Consider the following 23184-nt stretch of genomic DNA (forward strand, 5'->3'; position numbering starts at 1 on the left):
ATTCAATTATGAAACTCCATAGGGGGTCATAATCTCTGGTTTAGAAAGCTTTGCTATATAACATCTGATATTTCCAGATGGTCATCAGTCTAGTACTAACTAGGTCTAACTCTGCTCAGATTCAGTTAAAAACTAACATGGAGTGTGTTACAGCACTATTTTTTTTTTCTTCAATCAGCTGAGGTTTTGACTCGCTGGAACTCCCTTCAGGTTTTAAGCTGTAACTCTATGTCCTTGCTTATAATAGGTTTACCAAATCCTGGATATCCCCCAGGAAAAGAATACAGGGTTATCTTCATATTATATCTTCTTCCTCCTGATAACAAATCAGACTGGAAAGCATTGAATGGAGATTTGCTATGAAACAATGCTGGGAGACAGAAATGGGAGAAGATGGAGAGGGGTAGTATGATAGAAAAATTCGTGTTCAAAATGAACAAATATTAACTATATTAACTCCAATTTATAAAGGTTCTAACCTTTATAATCTGTTATTTACTTAACTTTTGAATTACTTGAATTACCTCCATGGCACAAATTAGTAGCACTCATTAGATAACAGATATAAATACACTTTATACAAAAGGTACTATTATTACATAACAGTATTATTAAAGTATTTATAAAAAATAAAAAGCATTACTAAACAGAAGCAAAACTCAAATAGCTGTAGAGTCTGAACTACCCCCAAAGAAATTGAAATGAGTTGGTCATTATATCAATAAACAATGCTTCCTAAGTCAATTAAGTCAAGTATTCCCCTAAGTCAACTTGGGGGAAAAGCAAATAGAAAACAGAGATGGACTAGAGAAGGATTACAATTATTAGAGCCAAGGAAAAACATCGTTATCTAAGAATCTGAAAAAAATATTTTGTTGTTGTGTTCTTTACAGTAGTATCTGACTCTTTGTGACCCCAACTGAGGTATTCTTGGCAGAGATACTGAGTATCTTTTCCAGTTCATTTTACAGATGAGGAAACTGAGGCAAACTTGGTTAAATTACTTGCCCAAGATCACATAGCTAGTAAATATATGAGGCTAGATTTGAACTCACAAAGGGGAATATTCCTGATTCTAGGAAAAGCAGTCTATCCATTGCGCCACTTAGCTACCCCAAAGAAATCTCAATGATCACCTAATCTAATATGGTAAAAGGAATCCAAGGGCAACTATACATATCCTCTATATAAAAAAAAAAAATCAATTGTGATCATAATATATAGTCCTCGTATATATACATAAATACACATACATACACACGTATGCAGACACACCCACTCAAACTGAAGATTATTTTTTGTAGATATTTAATTTTATAATGGTTGATAATCTGAGTAACATGAAATGATACTGATTATCCAACAATTCTGCTGTTTTATATTTTATTTCAAGACTAAAGTCATGAAAAACTGACTTAAATTTATTTCAGAAGGAAAAACAGCAAAAATTCATAAAGATGAAAATGTGTTTGCAAAATATTTATAAACGTGAAAAAAGAAATTATGTTTCTTATTCTCATAGTAATATAGATTTCCACTGATACTGAAAAGCAGATCCAAATTTAAAGAATAGAAGGTCATTTCTTTCATCTGTTTCTCAGGACTGTAGTTTTTTAGTGGTCCAATTAAATCACAAGAGAAGCAACAATTTGATATGAACATTTACTTGAATAAATTGGAATTTAACAATGTAGGAGCTAAAATGTGTTGAGTATCTATAGTTTATTTTCAGACAGAAGGTTTAAATTTATTGGAAGCTGATCTCTGCAGTGACTGACCAACACTGCCCTACATTCCCTGCAATCCTTATGACAGACAGACTGCTTGCCTCACATTAATTCACTTCACACCACTTCTATCGATCCACAGCCGGTTCCCTAGTCTCTTTGCACACATTGCCTGTCTGGTTCCCTACATCCACATCAGCACATACACACAAAGGCCAGAGAAAGATAACCTTTTGCTTTCCATTAAAGACACAGTATCCATTTTTTCCATCAGTAGTAATATCAGAAGTATAAAATATACTAGTACAGATGATCCCTGATTAAAAAAAAAATCTTCCACTAAGAAATTTAATAATGGTTATTCATTCTATAAAGATTTTTACTGCAATACAGTTAAAAACAAAGTTAACTTATCCAAGACCACAAAGAAATTAAGGAAATTAAAGGTACATACAAAAATATCAGCAAAATATACTATTAAAAATACAAGTGCATTTATAATACTTAAATATTTCTAAACTCTTTGATCTTTTCTTCAGAAAAGCACAGAAATTATCTTTTCCTCACTGCATTCTTGATTAAAAAGAAAGGCACAACTTCTCTTCTCATGCAAAATGCATTTATAGATATTGCTGAAAGTAAGTCCAGTAACTCCTGAAAGGGAACATAAGGAACAGGAATAAGGTTGGAAAGTGCACCATAACAATAAAAAATTAATGTGAAAGTACAGTATAGCCTTATTCTTCCTTCAAAAAACCTTGAAAATGATCCATGGTAAAAAAAAAAAAAAAAAATCACATCTAATACTTTTAATTCATAGCATGCAGTTTTACACAATTTTGTTTGATTTGCAGGCAATCAGCTGACTCAACAACAATTTTGGTTTCAGAAGGCACAAATAAATAAAGATATATTGTTCAGTCGACAAAGTATTGTGAAATGAAGGCAAATCTATCTTGACACCAACTCTAATTCATTTACTGCACTCAAGTGTAAACTTAGAATTGTAACCTTCAACTAAGTTAGAAATTTGGTATGACTCACAACAGAACAAAGGTTTCCATTTTAGATACAAATATACCCTGGAAATTCTTCATAGAATTTTATTAGTGTTCAGATTGCACAGACAAATTATAGTGTCAAGAGAGTATAAATACAGTATCTTTGGTATATGTGAAATAAAGATTTTATATTTGAAAAATGCAAAAATTGTCTTAATGTTGAATGAAACAACAACAAAAACTTTACAACATAAATAATTCATCTTGTCAATAGTTGAATTTTCTACTAAACATTTCATCATAAATTCTGAACAAACTTCTTTCATTATGGATGTACAAACCTTTTATTTATTAAGTGATTTGTTATTCTTCACCAGTTCACCAGTTCAACTTACTCAATTTATTCCACAAACTCTCTGAACTTATATCAGTATAGAGCTGTGTGTGTGTATTTACAAATATGTATATGTATATGTATGTCATATGCAAATATATACATATTTTCCCTTAAAAGTATACACCACAAAATACCGTGTATCAATTAATGCAAAAAATACACATTGAGGCAAAACAACTATCATAAGACAGTAAGTTGCAAAATATCAAGGTTATAATTATAAGGACAATAAGCAGACTCCCCTAAGAGGAGTGAAAACTGATCTGATTCAAGCACTATCTCAGATCATCAACAACTATCCCATAGGTATCTTCAGTAATAAAACAAAGTTACAAGATCTCAAGACAGTAGAATAGGAAATTGGTTAGTGTATTAATGATGTTACTGCAAAATGATGTGAGGTGTGGCAACATTTTATTAAATACACATAGAAAATCTGGTTTATGGAGAATGGTCAGAAATATTTCCTCCCTGAACTCATCTCTCTCCACCCCATCCCAAACACTCCTTAGCCTTCTGCCATTCCCATTTTTATCCTCTTAATCACCTACGTTCTCTTAGATATTATCCTTAATAATATCTTTGAAATATGCTTCCTCCTAACACTTCCATAACCCTGGTGAAGGCCCTTCATCACCTCATGCCTGGTGGTTGGTCTTCCTGAATCAATTCTTTCCCTACTCCAGTTCATCTTCCATTCAGAATATCCTTCCATTTTTCATCCTAAAAAAACAGGTCTGACCATATCATACCATATTCATAAAACTCCTGGGGCTCTTTTTTTTTTACCTCCAGGATAAAATATAAATTTTTCTATTTGATATTCAAAACTCTTTATAACTTGGCCCCCATCCTATTTTTCCTATCTTCTTATATCTTATACTCCCTCCCCTTTATTCCCTACATAAACTTTGTGATTTAGTGACAAAGTCTTCTTTGGTGTCTCTTAGACAAAACTGAATCCATCTTTGGACTCCAGTCATTTTCACTGGCTGTTCCCTATAACTTACTCCTTTTCTCTCTGTCTCCTAGAATCCCTGGCTTCCTTTAAATCCCAGATATAATCCTATTTATATAAGTAAAGTCTCTTCTCCAAGATAATATGAGTAATAAGCAACAAATCAAAATTTGAATCCAGATTCTGTGACTCCATATTCAGCATTCCTTCCATGGTATCATACTATATTACTTGCAGTCCATTTATGCTCTTATTTTGCATGACTCATCTATTAGTCCCTAGTTTCTCTAAACAGAATGTACAAAAATGTCATAGGCTTTCTTCTATATACATACATATTTTGTAGGTACCAGAACAGTATTTGGGCTGATCATGTTCCAGAATGAAACTTCCCTCTCTCTAATGTCTCTTTAACAAGATCTAAACACCCTGGACAAAGGTATAATCTCTCTAGTCCCAAGTACTCATGGTCTTACTGATGAGATCTTTGTTTTGATTTGAGGCTGAGTTTATGCAACAGCAAACTTTTCTGTGAAGAGCTATTTTTAGTAATCACTTTTATTGCATAAAGGATGTTCTTAATAATGGTGGGTTAACATCAAATTTTTTCTGTGTTCTATCCCAAGGTCTATTTTAGTGAAGGAACAATATGATAGTGAAGAATGTACAAATACAGATATGTATGTTTCTTAATGCTACTATTCAGAGGGATGGCTTAAGTCTTTCAGATCTAGTCTTTCAAAAACTTGTGTTCAAGTGTACATTTCCCTTTTTGTTTATCTTTCCTCTGACATTAAAACATTAAAGTCTCCTACAATTATAACTGTATTATCAGTGTCTTATTAGAATTCAGCATTACTTTTGCTTTAATTTTCCATTATAGATTTAGATGTCCCATTTACTACATGTAAATTTAATAAAGATACCTTTATCCATGATACCTTTAAATAATTGTCTTATATGGAAAAACATAGTTTTAAATAATAGAATTTCCCTACCTATCTCTCCTGACATCATGATTGTTTTTTCTTTTTTTCTTCTACCAGCATAATTGCAACTATATTTAACTATTTTTTGAAATAACTTAATTCATAGTAACAGGTGGTTACGTGGCACAGTGGACAGAATGTCAAGACTAGAGTCTTCTTATGAGATGATCAATTGTGATAGGTGAAGCTCTTCACAGCAATGCACTGATACAAGACAATTTCTAATAGACTTGGAAAATGCCAGAGAGGGAACTCTGAAGACTGAATGTGGATCAAAACATAGTATTTTCAAAGTTTTTGTTTCTTTGTTTGCTTTTTTTTTCTTGTGCTTTTTTCCTATATCAAACTGATTGCTGTCTTGGGAAGGGGGGAGGTTAAGGGACCGAGAAAAAAACTTGGAGAACAAAATCTTACAAAAATGAATGCTGAAAATTATTTTTACATGTATTTAGAAAAATAAATGTATTATTGAGAGAAAAATAGAGAATGAGTAAATGAGTTGGAGAAGGAAATGAAAAACCACTTCAGTATCTTTGCCAATTAACTCCAATACAGTCAAGAAGAATTAGACAAAACCAAACAACAACTAAACAATACATAGCAAAATCTTCAATCATAAGTCTTTGTTTTTTGGATAGGGAATAACGATAGTTAGTGAATAGATCTTTATTTTTAATTTACATAGGGAATTCTTGATTTAAGAAAGCCCTTATACAAAGTAGGCAGGCACCATCTCTCCAACCTCTGGTCTTAGACTGTCTAGAGCACAGAAAGATTATATGCTTTTCCCAGAATAACAGAGCCAGGATATGTCAGAGATGGGACTTGAACCCAGTAGTTCTTAATTTCAAAGTCAGAATTCTATCTTCCATCTTAGTCCTTACTCTCCACTGCTTTTTTCTATTCTGCCACAGCTCCATGTCTTACTGAGAGATTTAAAAACTGTCTTCTTTGCTGACTGCATAGAAATACATCCCCAGCTCCCTCTATCTCTTAGTTTTCCTCTTCCCTTCTGCACACATAATGTTAAAAGCTCTGGAAGGTAAGTTCTAGCGTACTGGGAAAACTCTTAAAGGATTCATGGGAGGACATGGATAAGTGTTGTAGAGGATGAAAAGATAATAGGTGCACCACTAGAAGAAATCAATGATATCTATTGAAGGCTATGACACATTCAGAATCCTCCATAATATGGAGTTTTTATCGTTTAAAATGAACATTTTTCTCCCTCAGTTTTTCAGTTTAAAGTCCTTCTGATCAGATTATCAAGTCCATAGATAAATCCAGTCTTACTGAGATGCAAGCTGCTCCTATGAATGAGCCTCCTATTCATAATATCTTATTGTCACAATCTGAAAAACTGAATTCCTGTTCTTCTTCATGCAATCTGTGTGAATTTCTCAAAGTCACTTTGGCCTCAGTTAATTAACTCTAAAATGAGATGTGGGTAGACACATATGGTCTTAAATCCAAAGTTCCCTTTAAATATTAAATTTTCTCTTCCACTGTTTCAATCTTTCATTAGGAAAATTATACTTCTTATGTACTCCTGAATCTTTCAATCTCCTTCAAAAACTTTCATAGATTCTGAATGTTTTCATAGCTCAAGATCCCTTAAAGTTTAAAAATAAACAACCAAGATGGCTGCCATGAGGTAGCTTGCTTAGCTCCCATATACCGCACACCAGAAATTCCCACCAGACAAGATATCCAAGAAGAAAACTATTAATAAATCACCTCTGCCAACTCAGTACTGAATGAATCAGAAGCCCATATACAATAGGAAAAGGGATTGATAGCAAAGCCAGGACCAGACCAGACAAATAAAACCAAGCAATATAATAGTACCAATAACAGGCCAGATGGTTCCAAAAAGATTCTGTGTATCTGAGTAAAAAACAGGTCAAATAAGATCTTTCTGTTTTCTGTACAACAGAAAGCCCCAGGTGGAGACCTCTGAAGCTCCTGGGAGTGCCAATGATTACTGTGGTACACAGCATCACTTAGACCAGGACAATCCAAAGCACCAGATCCTTAGAGATCTTTTGCACTCTCTTCTGAGTTATCGCATGGGAAAATGAAGATTCATAGAAGGTGTAGATCATTGCTAGAACTCCGAGACCCAAAGCAAGACAAAGCAGTGCTAACCACGAAGCAGAGGACTGCAAAGTGGCTGTATAGCACTTCATTATTTTTGAAAGAGACTAGTATCTAGCTCAGGCCAGTTTTGCTCTCCCAGAATTGAGGCAAAGACCACGGTCAGTAAATTGTCTAGTGTGAGAAGAGGCTAAGGTAAGTAAGTGGCTGTAGGACTTTCCACAGATATAGCTACACCCACAGCCACCTTCTGTCCCCTTGCCTCAGCCTCATCCCCTTCTCCAGGACCACACTATAGGCTGTGATGTAGTCTGCAAGTCTGCAATAAAATAAAATTTAAAAAGGCTTCCAAAAAAACTATATTGCAAAAGATAGGAAAGAAACAAAATGGCAAGAGTAAGAAAGTGAAGGAAAGTAGGACGACAGAGACTTGTGAAGGAAAGGGACACAGCGCTTGGACTAGGCCACAGCCATGCCATTTTTTGACGTTCAAAGCCAGCTGGGCCTCAGTGTTGACAAATGGATGACAATTATGAGTGCTGAACAACCTTACAAAATGCCAGCCCAATGCTATGCTTTAGAGAAGGAATTCATTGCATGTGCCCATGGAATTGGTATAACCTGAGCCAAGAAAGAATGCAGACTGGAATATGAGCATTTCATTGAATGTTTGCATAGGTGGAAAATGATAGAACATTTGGGAACAGTCATGAAGCAGAAGGAGAAGCCAATAAAAGAAGGGAAGTATACTCCACCTCACTACTCAGGCAAGGAAGAGCCAAAGCCTTGATTGGTGGCTTCACGTTGCTTCACTCTATATGATGGGATGAAAGTATTCCTTTTTCTACTGAAAATATATATTTATTAAAACAGATACCTTATTCCAAAAGTCAAAAATCAGAGTGTTGAAACTGTCCTTTTCCCCTGCCCCCAGTTCTCTCTGTACTTTGTCATTGAGACAACCATACCAGAAAAGTTGGTAGCAGTGGTTCATACTCTAATATATGATCTCTGATTCTGCCTGCATCTGAAAATAAGCATTTTGGAAAGTAAACATTTACCAGTGTTTAAAAAAAAAAGTGGAGGAAGTAGATCGCAAAAAATTTGTGGTGGAAGCAACACTGAACCAACAAGTGGTCTGGAAAGAAATTGGAGGAAAAGTGAGTTAGGCAAGAGTTAAGAGAAATATTTCTGAATTCTCAGAAGATTGGTAAAGAAAAAGATGGAGACAAAAGAAAGTCTTTATTCCATAGTTAGTCAGATGATGGCAAATCAAAGGAACCCAAATCTGGGGATAAGTCCTAGGGGTTCTACATAGGGTCTTGATCCAGAGCAAATCAGTAGTGTTATAGACAACAGTGGAGAACTTATGTTTCTCATGAAGTGGAAAGATTCTGATGAGGCTGACAGTGTTGGCCAAAGAAGCAATCATGAAATATCTCTCAATTCCATTCTTTGATTTGTTAGCAGTGTGAGGCACCATTTACTGAATTTAACGAAAACTGAGCTGATTAAAGTCTAAATGGTTTTTGCTTTCATTTGAGCTAATCTTTATAATCAATAGCCCTAATAACTGAACAACTAAATAAAAGTTTTCTGCATTTACTTAACATTTATCACAGAAGAGAGCATCTGATACTATTGAAATTATTAACTTTCTCCACATTAAAGAAAAATTTTATAATAGTGCTTAATATCTTCTGTAGTTACTATTCTGAATTCTCACAAATGTTTTAGTTCCTTTGTATGCTTGTGATTAGATGCCTGAGAAAATGTATCTAGATAGAATTTTGATATTTACTTGAAACCCAACTAATTATTAAAAACTATTTAACACCTTAAAAAAAGAACTGCATTGAATAGAAAAGCATAGATGGGTTATAATCTTACAAGATTGAAGGGAGCACCCCAATTTAATAAAGTGATGTGAAGTACTTATAATAGGAATAGCTATGTGGTAGGAATTAAAGCTAAAGTTCCCTTTTGCATCCAGGAACAAATATAATATTTATTTGGCATTTAAAGTCTTGCTCCCCTTCCTATTTTTCTAGGTGGCTTATACTTTATCCCTCTGCTCTCAATGATCCAATGCTACCAGCTTCATTTCTCATATTAGAGATGCTATGTCCCTATTCCAAATATTTTCACTAGCTACCTCCCATGCCTGAATGGTCTCCTTCTTCAACTCCATCTTCTGCTTTTCCTGGCTTGCTTCAAGGTCTAGCTAAGATCCAACATTCTACAAGCCATTCCTAATATCCCTTAATTTTAGTATATTCCTTCCGTTGATTCTTTCCCCAGTTTATCCTTCTTAAATCTAGCATATACATGGTTATTTGCATGTTGTCTTCCCCATTATATTTTAGGTTCCTTAAAAGTAGGAACTACCCATAAACTCTAGGCCTGTACCCTAGCAGACCTACTTAGTATTTTCCTAAAACACTCACTTCATCTAATATAGAGAGCTGAAACTGAATCAGACAACAGAGCACTTAAGGCTATCTATTTGATGTGAGACAATGGCTCTATTAGCATATATTTAAATGATGGCTCTCCTAACCATTGGTGCTTGCTGAATGCTTGGTAGTAAGATAATTGCAGGCAAGGATTGGAGCGCAGAGGGAGAGAAGTGAGAGGCACTTAGCGGCAGGATGAGGAGGTGAGAGACTGGAGACTCAGGACTCCAGAATCCAGGATACATCTTTGGCAAGCCTCATGGCTTGCCTGCTTCCTTCACTTCTCCCCCTAAAGACCAAGGACTTTGATTTTATCCTGACTCTGGCTGACCCTGAGGGCCTCCAGGGAGTTAGTCCATACTTTACAATCTAACCCCGGTTCAAGTCATGCTTTACTTCACTCTCTAACCACCATGCCAGTACATATAAATCTTCTCCCTTTCCCCCATTTTCTAGTTCTGGAACCACAACCAAATCAGTTCTGATACTGCTTCTGAAAAGGGTATATTAATCTAGTCTCCTATGGCTCTATTCTTTATCCCTGTAATTTTCCAAACCAAAAAAAAACATATGCCTCCCTCAACCTCACTCTCCTACACATGTTGATCCCATATTAGAATATAAGTCCCTTTGGAAACTGAGTAGATGCCCATCAACTGGAGAATGGCTGAATAAATTGTGGTATATAAATATTATGGAATATTAGTTTGGTAAGAAATGACCAACAGGACGATTTCAGAAAGGCCTGGAGAGACTTACACGAACTGATGCTGAGTGAACCAAGCAGGGCCAGGAGATCATTATATACCTCAACAACAATACTATATGATGATCAATTCTGATCAATATGGGGACCTAGCCATCTTCAGCAATGAGATGAACCAAATCAGTTCCAATGGAGCAATAATGAACTAAACAGCTCCGCCCAGAGAAAGAACTCTGGGAGATGACTAAGAACCATTACATTGAATTCCCAATCCCTATATTTTCGTCTGCCTGCATTTTGGATTTCCTTCACAGGCTAATTGTACAATATTTCAGAGTCTGATTCTTTTTGTACAACAAAATAACCGGTTTGGTCATGTATATTTATTTTGTATCTAATTTATACTTTAATATATTTAACATCTACTGGTCATCCTGCCATCTGGGGGAGAGGGTGAGGGGAAGGAGGGGGAAAATTGGAACAAAAGGTTTTGCAATTGTCAATGCTGTAAAATTACCCATACATATAACTTGTAAATAAAAAGCTATTCAAAAATAAAAAAAATAAAAATAAAAAGTAATAAATAAATAAAGAATGAGTAAAAAAGTAAAAAAAAAAAAAAAAAAAGAATGTAAGTGCCTTGAGAGTAGCTACTAGTCTGCTTTTGTATTTATACTCACAGAATTTGGCACAAAGCAAGTTCTTAAGAAATAATATTTTATTGATTTATCCATTCATTCATTCATATAGAAAAGAAGTCAAACATACAGAAAACAAATCAACAAGTAGCAGTATTTTGCAAGTAATGAAGATAGAATATCTAAAAGAGAGTGGCCAAAATTTTTTAATGAAATAGAAAAGTCAAAATAATTGAGGACTAAGAAGAATAAAAAAAAAAAAAAAAATTGATGGCCTAAAGGCACCTGGAAACAACCGGTAAGTTTAAAAAAAAAAAAAGAAGAAAAAAAGAAAGAAAAGGACCCTTTGACTCTTCCATAAAGCTCTTCTAAATTAAGATGGCAAACGGAACCTGTCCAATTAGAAAAGCTGTGTCCAGATAAAAGACGATGACCACATACCTCTATTCCATATGGCAAATTTGTTTCTCCCTTTCTTCATTTCTAACATTGACTACCAGTCTAAGAGATATTACTTATTGTGACCAACTTTAAACTCTGTTACTAGTTTCAATTCAATACTTGCAATTCCCCAAAGGTTGTGATTTCTTATATCAAACTGGAAAAAAGGATCACAAAATTAGGGACTTCAAGAAGAGAGACAGCAATGCAATCCAAATCCTTCACTGTACAGTTGCAAAAAATGAGTCACAGCAAAGTGACATATCTTAGCAGACTTCAAATCCAGATCTAAAGCCCTTACCATTCCTCTTCAACATGCTTTCCTTCTTCACATGCACTTCTAAAAATGATTACTTTAAGATTCACTTCAGGTACAATTGTCAGGGAGTCTCTCCTGTTGATCTTCATTTACAATCCTCTCCTCTCTTCATATTACCTTTAATTTATTAATCTGTTTGCCTATTCTTTACTCCCATAAAATTTAAATTCCTTGAAGTTAGGGCTGTTTTTCTTTTTCATTAATTTTTTTCTTTTTTTGGTATTTATACTCTAATACGGTGTTGGCACACAGCATTTGCTTACTGACTGAATCTAACCTGTATTTATTGAATTCAATTCATACACACACACACATTAGATACTTAGCAAATTGAATAAAAATCTCTTTGTGTATCTGTCTCTCTGTGACCAGCTCTCTTTTCTCTCCCACTTTGTTAATAGCCTATTAAACTTCATTTCCATAATGTCCTGTAAGCATATCAAATTCAACATAACCCAAAATTATTATTATTATTAATTATTAAAAATTATTATTTTTTCCCCTTCTAAACCTGCTCCTAATTATTCCATTATTTCTACTACCACTATCTTTCTAATCACTCAGTTTTCCAATTTCAGTTCATCTTCAACTCTTCACTTTCCCTCACCTTTCAGATACAATCACTAGTCAAATCCTGTCCAATCTATTTACACAAAACTTCTCAAATTGTCCCGCTTCTCTCTACCATTTGGCCATGACTCTAGTTCAGCACCTAATTAGCTTCCCCTTGGACTACTATGATAGTTCCTTAATTGGTTTTCCTACTTTCATTTTGGCTCTTCCTACTCTCTCAGACCCCACTTTAAAATTTCTAAAACATAGGCTTGAGTTTATCACTCTTCTGTTCAAAAAGTTTCATAGACTTACTAATATAAGGGGAAAAAAAACAACCACTTTATCTATCATTTGCAGTCCTTTACAATCCAACACTAACTTGTCTTTCCAGACCTATTTCTGATTAATTTCCCCTCCCAATTCATTCACCACAAACTCTTGTCTTCTAGCCCAGGTGGTTTATATGTTATTCCCACATATAATATTCCATCTTTCACCACTCGCTGCACCTTTGCATTGTCTCCCATGCATTTAATGTTCTCTCTCCTCTTTCCTTAGAATCCCTAACTCCATTTAAACCTAAACTCAGTTGCCACTTTTTTATTCTAGGCTTTTTCTTAATGGCCCCAGCTGTCAGAATTTCCCATTCTTATCCTTAAATTTGAACTATAAATTATCTGCATGTGCTTTCCATACTTTTTTTTTTGTTTACCTAAGTACATCAGTTGGCATAAAATTATGTTTAGTTCAGCATGATTCAAAATTAAATTATCTTTTGATTACTTAGTAAATTTATCATTAATTTGTGAGTTCTTACATCACGAGAGTAAAGGGGACCACGGATATGACATTATGTACACAGCATTCATATTCTTATGCAACCTTTTTTGCAAAGCAATCATTGCTATAATTAGCTACAATTATTTCCTTAAAATGCAAATTAAATTATGTTGTAAGACACTAAGTGAATACTTAAAATATAAAGCCTTCTGATCAAAACAAGGAAGTAGTTGTATGAAATGAATTTACTTCCACCTAGAAAAAAATAACTGTCAGAAGAAATTCACTTTCATATACTATAATGAATGTAATGCATTCATAGAGGCATGTCATTATTCCACTACATTACACAGATTAAATCTCACAATTTATTTCAAAGACTATTCATATCTATTCAATGCTTTAAAGGAGAGCTGAATTAACTTAGAGAACACCAATAATTGCCTATAGCAAAGCTTTTAAAGAATTAACTTATAAACAAAGTTATTAAAAAAATGAAAAACTATCAAGACTAGCAATGTAACAGAAATCTAATCAGGCAAGCAACATTGGTCATAAGAAAAGCAAATATAAATTTTCAAACTTCCCATCCCCAACCAGCAAATAAATAGAATTTAAAAGGTGATTGTAGCAGCCATCTGCCTCAACTGTTTTCCTTATTTAGTCTACAAAAGATATAAGAGGCTATGTGGGATAATGCATGGAATATTGGTCTTAGAGAATGGAAAACTTAAATTCAAATCCTGCCTCTGACAGTTAAAAACTAAGTGGCAGTGAGGCAGTCATTTAACCTCAGAGTTTCAGAAAAGTCTGACTGACTTTTCTACCAAGTAAACACATGAAGTGACTTAAGAAAAAAATTAAATTCAAACAAATAAAAAAAAATTAAATTAAAACAAGAAATATTGATTTCTGAGTTTTAAAAGAGCTCAAAATCACGACACTGTAGACCCTTAATAAATACTTATTGACTTAACAGAGAAGTATTTATTCTTACAAATAAGATAATCTATTTGATTTCACATTATCCTCTTGCTTTAATTCCCTTTACCAAAAAAAGAAATATCTATGGCATATTTATTTTAAATTAATTTTATTTTAATTTTTTCCCTAAATTATTTTAAGAAAACTAGGTTTGTAGCTTCAAAATACCTCAAATAATAATGCACACAATAATGAAACAAAACAATTCTGTCAGGGGGAAGGATGGAAACACTAGCTTTTCCGTAAAACTGGAAAGTAGGAAAGCCAAATAAAATCTCTAAAATATTGGTCCAAATACTTCACACTTTTTCAAGGAATCTTACCAGCTTCCTCTCAGACATAAGCCCGATGCTGTCTTTAACTTTTGTAGCCCCACTTCCTACACAGTGTTTGATGAATCACTTGTATTAACATTAAGTGCAGCTAGATAGATAGCAAAGTAGATAAGAGTGCTGTACTTGGGAATCAGGAAAACCTGGGTACAAATCTAACCTCAGATACTTAATAGCTGTATGACCTTGGGTAAGGCATTTAACCTTATGTTTACCTCAGTTTCCTCATATATAAAATAAGCTTTGGAGAAGAAAATGGCAAACCACTCCTGTATCTTTGCAAACAAAAACAAAAACAAAAACAAGTCAGACAATAATGAAAACAACTCAAAAACAAAAACAAAAAAATGGACTGATGGATCAAACAACAATGAAGAAAATATCTGGTTTTATGAAGACATACTACATACTAGAGTACAGAGAATTGGCGAATATAATTACTGAAAGTATCTCAATGATTTTTGAAAGATAATGGAGCTAGGAATAATGACTATGGAATTGAAAAACAAATCACTTGTTTTCCAAGAAAAAAGAAATAATGTGAAAGCTACAAAATATTGACCCATGAATGTGACTTTAATTCCTGGCAAAGTTCTTAAAGTTATAGTTAGTGAGCTTTTAAAAAATAAAAATGTGGCCACTTGATCAGTATGATTTAATAAACAGCAGCTTAACTCCATTTCCTTTTTTTTTTTTTTAAGATTATTGGTAAACTAGTAAACAACAAAGGTGATGGAGCTATAGCTTACCAAATTTTAGCAATGTATTTAAGAAAGTCTCTTTAATATTTTCATACTATTCATATAAAAGTTGAAAGGCAGTGGGCTAGACAATGATACATTTAGAAAGATCTGAAATTGGCTGAATGGTCACACCCAAAGCTATAAGTCCATAAGCATTAGTCAAGTGACTCAGGATATGTAAGTGTTCTTGAATTATTTTAACTTTTTTTTTTCAATAATTTGTATAAAGACACTGCTGAAATGTTTATAAAAGGTAAAGTGTATACAAATATGTATGAATTATATTAAGAGAGAGATGACAGAGTCAGGATCCAAATTTCTCAACATGTTGAGATAAACCTAATAAGAATCTTAAAGTTAAGATAAAAATATCAATTTCCAATTATAAAACGGAACAGGCATTGCAAAAGAGTGCTGTTTTTGTTCAGTCTTTTCAGTAGTGACTCTTCATGATCCCATTTGGGATTTTCTGGGCAAGGATACTAAAATGATTTTCCATTTCCTTCTCCAACTCATTTTTACAGATGAGGTTTAATCATGATTGATCAGGTCAATGGTCAATCATGGTTAAGTGATATGCCTCCAGTCAGAAAAATAGTAAATATCTCAGGCAAGATTTGAATTCATTAAGATGAATCTACTTGACTCCAGGTATAGCTCAATACCCACCACTAGCTACCCCCAGCTAGAGAATAGGTCATATTAAAAAGATCTAGGGATATTAAAAGACTACAAAGTTCAGCTACAATATAAGAAACATACTATGTAAAACTACTGAAGTGCCAATTATGCCATACTCTATTAAGGAACACATCTTGTATACTCTGTTCAGTTCCACATACCACACTGGTATGTGTATAAATCATATAAATCATAGAAGATTTAGAGAAGGCCAACAACACTAGTAAAGAGCTTAAGGATCATAGAAAAAAATGGATAAAACACTTAATAAGTATTATCATTAATAATTAATGACCCAAGTGAATTATTAATAATAATTACTTGTATATAACAATTACTTATAATGATTAATAGTAATAATAAAGTGATTACAATAAAGCATTATTAGTAAATATTTATTAAGTATATTGCATGCTAGGTACTGTGCTAAGCAGAAAAGATACAAATACAGGAAGCAAAACGGTCCCTAAAGAGATTGCTGGACAGGGGGGAGGAGATGGACATGAAGACAGATTAGGCCTTGTGCTAATAAGATATTTCAAAAGCCCATCATAAATGAGACCCAGATTCTGGCAGAAAGAAAATCATGAAAAGGAAGGTTGGAAAAGGAGGATCCAAGAACAGAAAGCAAAGTGTAGAAACAGTCATATTAAAATTGACTGAGAAAAAAATGAGACTGTTTATCTTGGAGAAGGGAATATTTAAGATGGACAGAACTATCTTCAAACACTTAAAGAGATGTTACATAGGAAAAAAAAAAAGATTAGATTTGTCTGCTTGGTCCTAGTATACAGAACTAAGAACAGCAATGAATTAAAGTAACTGAGAAGCAAATTTATGACTGATACCAGGAAAATCTTTACAAGCAGGAGTAACCCGCATGCAGGGAGTATCTATTCTTGGATAACACTCCATGCTGCCTCTAATCAATGTACTATGCACATCTGCATTTTATGCCTTTTTCCTTACTAATGGTGGTTATGGCAAGTTATTTAAAAGAAAGAGGTATGTCTAGCTCTGAAAGCAATCTTTTACAGTGTTTTAATCCAAGACAGCTTCATGCTAAAGAAAACTATCCTCCCTTTGGTATGCTCCTCATATATGTGAAACATAAACTCCTAATACATATATATATTCTATTTGTTTTTCAACATAACATCAACAACACTATAATACCCATAGACACTGAAAATAAATAATAAATGTAAAGAGAGATGGCAAAGGAAAGGAAGGGGAAGGAAGTATGAAAGTGGCAGGTGGGGAGAAAGGTTGGAATTGTCTTTCCACTAGTACAATAAATGCTACTAAGGCAGTATGGCACAATGCTTTTAAATGTCTGCAACTTATAATTGCCTTGAGCACTGAGAGGTTAAGTAAATTGTCCAAGCTCATGCAACCAATGTGTCTGAGGTCGGACTTGAACCCAGTATTGCTGGCTACAAGGCCAGCTTTACCTACTGCATCATTTTGTCTCTCATAACAAATGAGGATAATAAAAATCAAATGCAAGATGGATTAGCTATAAACTCAATAACTATTTAACTAGAAAAGAAACAAAAAGACAAAGCAAAACAAATTTTAAATCCCTTTTTTAATAGACAACAGAACTGTTTTAGTTCTAGCTATTTTATGATTTTAGAAACTATTTTATTTACCAGGGCATTAAAAATAAAAATAAAAGTATTAAATTTACATAGACAACCATATCCATGGATAATTAATTCACAGAAGCTAATGGTCAAATAAAAACTACCATTGAAGTATGTCATTGTTGATTATGGTATATCTGTTATAAGGAGTTGAATCAAACATATTAATCTATATACATATATGATCAAATTATAATTATATAAAACTAATAAGTAGTCAAGGAGGGCATTTATTAATCCATATAGCAAAATGTTATAAAAATAATATTTGAAAGCAAAAGTTCTATATATAAAAAGTTACTTCTGTATATTTTTGACATGCAACTGTCAAAGAAATTAAATCATTATATATACACAATTCAATGATAATAAATTAGCATAAAAAACATGGTGCAAATCACATTAGATAAATGTTTCAACACACGATTTTTCTGAAATATTTAGCAACTTTAAAATTTTTATTGTAGAAACTGTTTATTTTAGTACATTTGAAGGAAATAAAAATATAGATTATATTCAAGTCTCATTATAGTCATCATAAATAATCCTTTCATACCACTGGGCAGAATATCCTTTATTTTTCAAGGAAGTTCTTCCACTGGAGGCACAGGAAGGACAAAGAAAGAATCCAGGGTCATCAGTAGATTGGAAATACATAGAGAGCTCCATTTCCCCCTCTCCTGGGCTGTGAACATTAGGTGCAAGACTTCAAAAGCATGCATCCATGAAATGAAATTGAAAATTCTAACCATATATTTTCATTTTGGAAAGCTTATAATTACTGCACCATTACACTCAACAACACTTCAAGAAAAAATAAGTCACTCTTTAAGACTTTATGTTCATTTTAGATCTATAAGAAATATATATTCTTCACTAAGACTTTTTACATAAAGAGGACAAAAAGTCAAATTCTGCAAATAGTTCCATGTCATTTTTCTGTTCCTAGTTGTAATTTTTCATCAATTATAATTTCATCACTCTACTCTTCTGTTCTAGGACCATCTAAGTAAGACAGGTCATTGATCCCACAGCAGAAAGCTGATGCTTGTCCTTTGTTTTCAAATAGGTTCAGTAACTTCACAGAGTCATGTCTTAACTCATGTAAGAATTGGATTTAAGTGAGGCAGAGTTATACAAAAATGTTAGTCTCGTTCTCTCTTCCAGAGTCATCAAAATCTAGTAGCAAGAAAAAAGTCAAGACTACTGGAGATGGCCTGAGATGGATGACTTTGGCATCTTCATTGTCTCACCAAGCTATAAGTGCTCCACAGCATTTGCTTCAATGGTCTTCATGATCACTGGAATAATTGTTCTTTCTCATGCCCATTCTGCCAGGGGAAGTCTTTACTTGCTTCAGATAGACATCCCCTATCAGTTACTCTAAAACTGGGTTAGTCCATCTGACTAAATAATTTTACCAGGATGTGGCCACTGTGCATGCTACAGCTTCTTGGATCCACAGACGAGAGTTTAAGAGGACAGTGTACAGCAAAGGTGGGTAAACAGCTTGAAAAGGACTCAGCAACCCCTCACACCAGAGCTGTAATTCTCCCTGAATATCACACATACTCCAGAAAGGTAAGGAGTGAAGGAGTGGTCAGCTCTCTACTACTATGTTCATTCTTTACTTCTGCTGTAATGTAATGTGTTTTATAGGTTGGGTATTAAGAAATAGTGGAAATCAATTGACTACTCTATATAATGTAAACATTTCATACAATGCTTTGATTTTACTTTACGTATTACACAGTTAGGATCCTTTAAAAATAGGATGTAAATGCATACAAACAAAAAGTATTCATTTAGCTTAACAATAGAAAATTCTTGCCTTCTACAAAAAGTTGCTTTCTAACCTATAATGTCTCTTTTTCTGTTATTTTAAGAAGTTACAAGAGACATATAAACAGAACCATGATTGTCATATAGCACTGATATAGACTAGATATGTTTTAATCCACAAGTAATGTACAAGGTCATAATTGTAAATTTCATGTTCAAGACAACCAAAGAAAATCTTTTATGAGCTAGACAAGTTTTAGGTCAAATATAGAAAGTATATGCATAATCTCACAAAAATATTGAGTACTTTTATAGACAATGGTTTAGCATTTAATGGGGCTAGGAAAAATAAATCAATCATAATCGGTCTAAAATCAAACTATATGCTAAAACCAAATAAAATAATTTTAATAAAATATTCTTTATATTTGAAGATTTACAGAACAAGTTTGCTCTAAAATATGTAACTCTATTTGAAAACTGAAATTAAAATGAAACGCCAAACAAATAGTTAAATATACAAAAGACATTATCAAAATCCAGTGAGATTTTAATTCAGCAAATAGCCATGACAATAGTTATTACAGAAAAAAATGAAATTAAAACAAATAGGGTTTTGACTCAAAAAATATTAAAAGACTAGACTTAAAGTTAGCTCACAGTTAGAGTCTAATTTGACCTATTTATCTGACAATAAGCAAATACTGGAATAAGATATCTAAACAAGCATTGAAACAATTTTAGTAAACAGTTTATGTGATTTTTAAAATGATGCTTCTAAATTAGTTCTTTCCTTCCGAAGCAAAAACATCCATGGTATTAGGAATACAATAAGAACAAAATTCGTAACACAATAATACTCTATTAACTCATATATCCATCAAAATTTGTTTTTTAAATATTCAGTAATTACAGTTTAAATGTCAAAGGATTATTAGCCTCACATCATGGATTGGGGTAAAAAAACCACGCACACTGAGAACAGGACTGCCAATTATTAGCATCTACTTGTATTACAACAAAGCAAATATATTTTTAAAAGCTTAGTAGACACTTGTTCTACTGCAAAGACATGTTCCAGTATTCATGTGCAGTGTTTTGTAAAGCACTTTATTTCCATTAGTGTTATAAAATTCTGTTCTTCAGCAAATCAGCAAAAGACTAATGGCACAAATCAATATCATACTCTTCATAGCAACTAATATTAGGTCATTTGTTATATAGCAGGGACCACTAGAAGACCTACAGTTAAAAGTACATCGAGCATTTCAATTTTGAACCTCATTTTTAAAGCTGAATAAAGAAGGCATTACAGGTTGAATGAACCTTTATAAAATATACTTCATAGGACTTAAATGCTCCAACTTCTTAAACTAAAGAAACATAATGGACACTGACTCATACATGAAGAAAAGGCAGAAGCTGATCACAAGGAAAATTGGTAATTACTCCCAGGAAAGGGATGAGGACAAAAGTAGTACTGAAAACTGAGGAAAATTTTGTTGTAGTTCCAAAAGATTGAACAATTTTCTTCTGGGAAAAAGGGGGTGAAAAAGCATTGGAGGAAAGTTATAGGGAAGCTTTATAATTACAGAGGTACTCCAAAAACAAGACCACCACCTATATTCTCTACATGGAGAGATAGGAGGGATACCAAGACTCTTTAGTCCTGCAATGTCATTGTCATAATCAGTGAAATGCTATTCTTTGCCTCATTTCTTTCTGATTATAGTTTAATCACAATCAGAGGGACATTGCCTCATTCAAAATGGGACAAGTTAAAGACCTTAGCTTTAAAAGGCCAAGGTCTCCTGCTGCAACCAGGGATATCAGCCACTGGTTCTGGATGGCTCTATTAGAAAAAATGAGGGTAGTGACTTTGCATAGCTTACCCTCACCTAAATCCAATTCACTGATATGTCATGACATCACCTCCCTGATGTCATGGTGCTCTTCAAGAAGGAAGGACAAACAACAACCTCTGTGAGTAGGATGCCCTATTGGGAACCCAATTAGAACTGGTCAGTTGGACAACACAGCCCTTCTTCTACCTCTTCCTTCCTTCTTTTCATTTCTTCCTTCCTCCCTTCTTTTTTTCCTTACTACATAGGTTATCATACCCTTACCTTCTACCCAAAGGTATACAATGTTTCTTCTTTGATTTCTGAAACATCACAAGTACTTTATAGTTTTATCTACTATATTTCTTTCTTAAGGACCATTCCTTAACTCAAATCACTCTGGCTCTCTAGGATGGGCCAAAAAAAAAAAAAAAAAAAAAAAGGTCCCAGGTCAAATATAAGTTGATCTTTGTTTGGGCCTTTGTTGACTCAGAATTAAGGTAAATAACAATTGCTTCTGCTTGTGCCAGAAACCTTGATGGTCTTCCCCTTCCTGTCTGGATATTATTTTTTTGGATTAGGTAAAAGAAGCCACACTTTGCCTCAATTTTTGCCTAGATCTAATCACTGAATGGACATTGCCTTAGTCAAATTGAGACCTTAGCTTAAAAAGTCTCCCACTACATCTAGTCATCCTCATTCATTTCCAGCCACTGGACCCAGATGACTTTGCAGGAAAAATGTAAATCCAATTCCCTAAATGTCATAGTATCACCTCTCTGATGTCATGGTCCTCTTTGAGAATGACAGACAAACAACAACCCTGAAATGTTCACCACTTTCTTAGTGACAAACAACAAAATCCTTTCCAATTTTCTATTTCCAGAAATCATAACACAATGAAGAAAATAACAACATATTCTTCCTTCTTTGTGTAACTGAAGATCAGACTTGCTATATCAACTTCCACACAAGACAATACTCACAGAGAAGGAACTTATTAAGAGCATCAAGTTGGAGAAGGAGGAATAAACAAAGTGAGGTACTGACTTCTTATGTACAGAACATATGCAATGCAGTTAGGTGCACCTAAACACATCTTGATGAAGCATAATTTACTAAGTATTTCCATTAATGTTCTAAAAGTGAATGTGTCATTGAAGTATCCTAATAATCAGTTTAGGACAGATTTACCAAAGAAATAAACCTAGAAGGATGTTGGAAGATGACCTACTCAAATTTATACTGCATAGAGCAAAAGGATTGTATTAGATAGTTGTGAATGACAGCAGAGAAATCCCATTGTTACTCCATTAGGGAAGGTGCCAAATCTAAATCAATAGAGGGCTTAAAAGTATAAAATACATGAGCAGTCTGGACTATTTAAAATTTAAATTCAATAGTTTTGTCTCTGGAAGAAAAGAAAAAAAGCAAATCTATTTTATTCCAATGAATCACTAGCGTTTTACCATCATATCCTTAGACAATAAACAAACATAAAGCTGTTTTTGTACCCCAATCTTAAATTACTACTTTCCTTGTCAATTCTACTTCAAAAACACTAAAAAATTGTTTAGAGAGGCTATTCTGAAATTCTAAACCGTCTAATATATATTCCAGTGAGTACCAGAATTTGGATAATAAAAAATGATGCCCTTCATTAACAAAATCAAACATCTCTTTCCTCAAAAAAAATTTTATTTTATTTTTTATCATTATAGTTTTTTACTGAAATTCATTGATATGACATTGACATGACATATGCATGAATCCATTTACAGTTCCACCAACAATGGATTATTGTCCCAGTTTTCCCACATCCCCTCCAATATTAGTCACTATCTTTTCTTGTCATCTTAGCCTATATGAGAGATATGTAGTGATATCTCAGAGTTGTTTTAATTTGCATTCCTCTGCTCAATAGTGATTTAGAGCACCTTTTCATGATCATTAGTAACTTTAAAGAGCAATTCAGTGGAATGAAAAGACTGGATGCTGGATTATAATGGCATAATAAAAGAGTGAGAGGAGAAAGAGTGGCGGCACCTATTGTACATGACCTTTTAAAACAGTTTAGGTATAGGAGAAGGGAGGGTTAGGGAAGGAGA

At 33.6% G+C, this 23184-nt stretch overlaps 1 protein-coding gene and 1 pseudogene across 6 annotated transcripts in view; one reads left to right on the forward strand and one right to left on the reverse strand.

Moving 5' to 3' along the window:
* WDR7 (WD repeat domain 7) overlaps positions 1–23184 on the reverse strand; it is a 506900-nt gene that overhangs the window by 341444 nt on the left and 142272 nt on the right. The window lies entirely within an intron of this gene.
* LOC100926538 lies at positions 7608–8030 on the forward strand (annotated as a pseudogene).

The sequence above is a fragment of the Sarcophilus harrisii genome, chromosome 1 (assembly GCF_902635505.1).
Source record: "Sarcophilus harrisii chromosome 1, mSarHar1.11, whole genome shotgun sequence".
Lineage (NCBI taxonomy): Eukaryota > Metazoa > Chordata > Mammalia > Dasyuromorphia > Dasyuridae > Sarcophilus > Sarcophilus harrisii.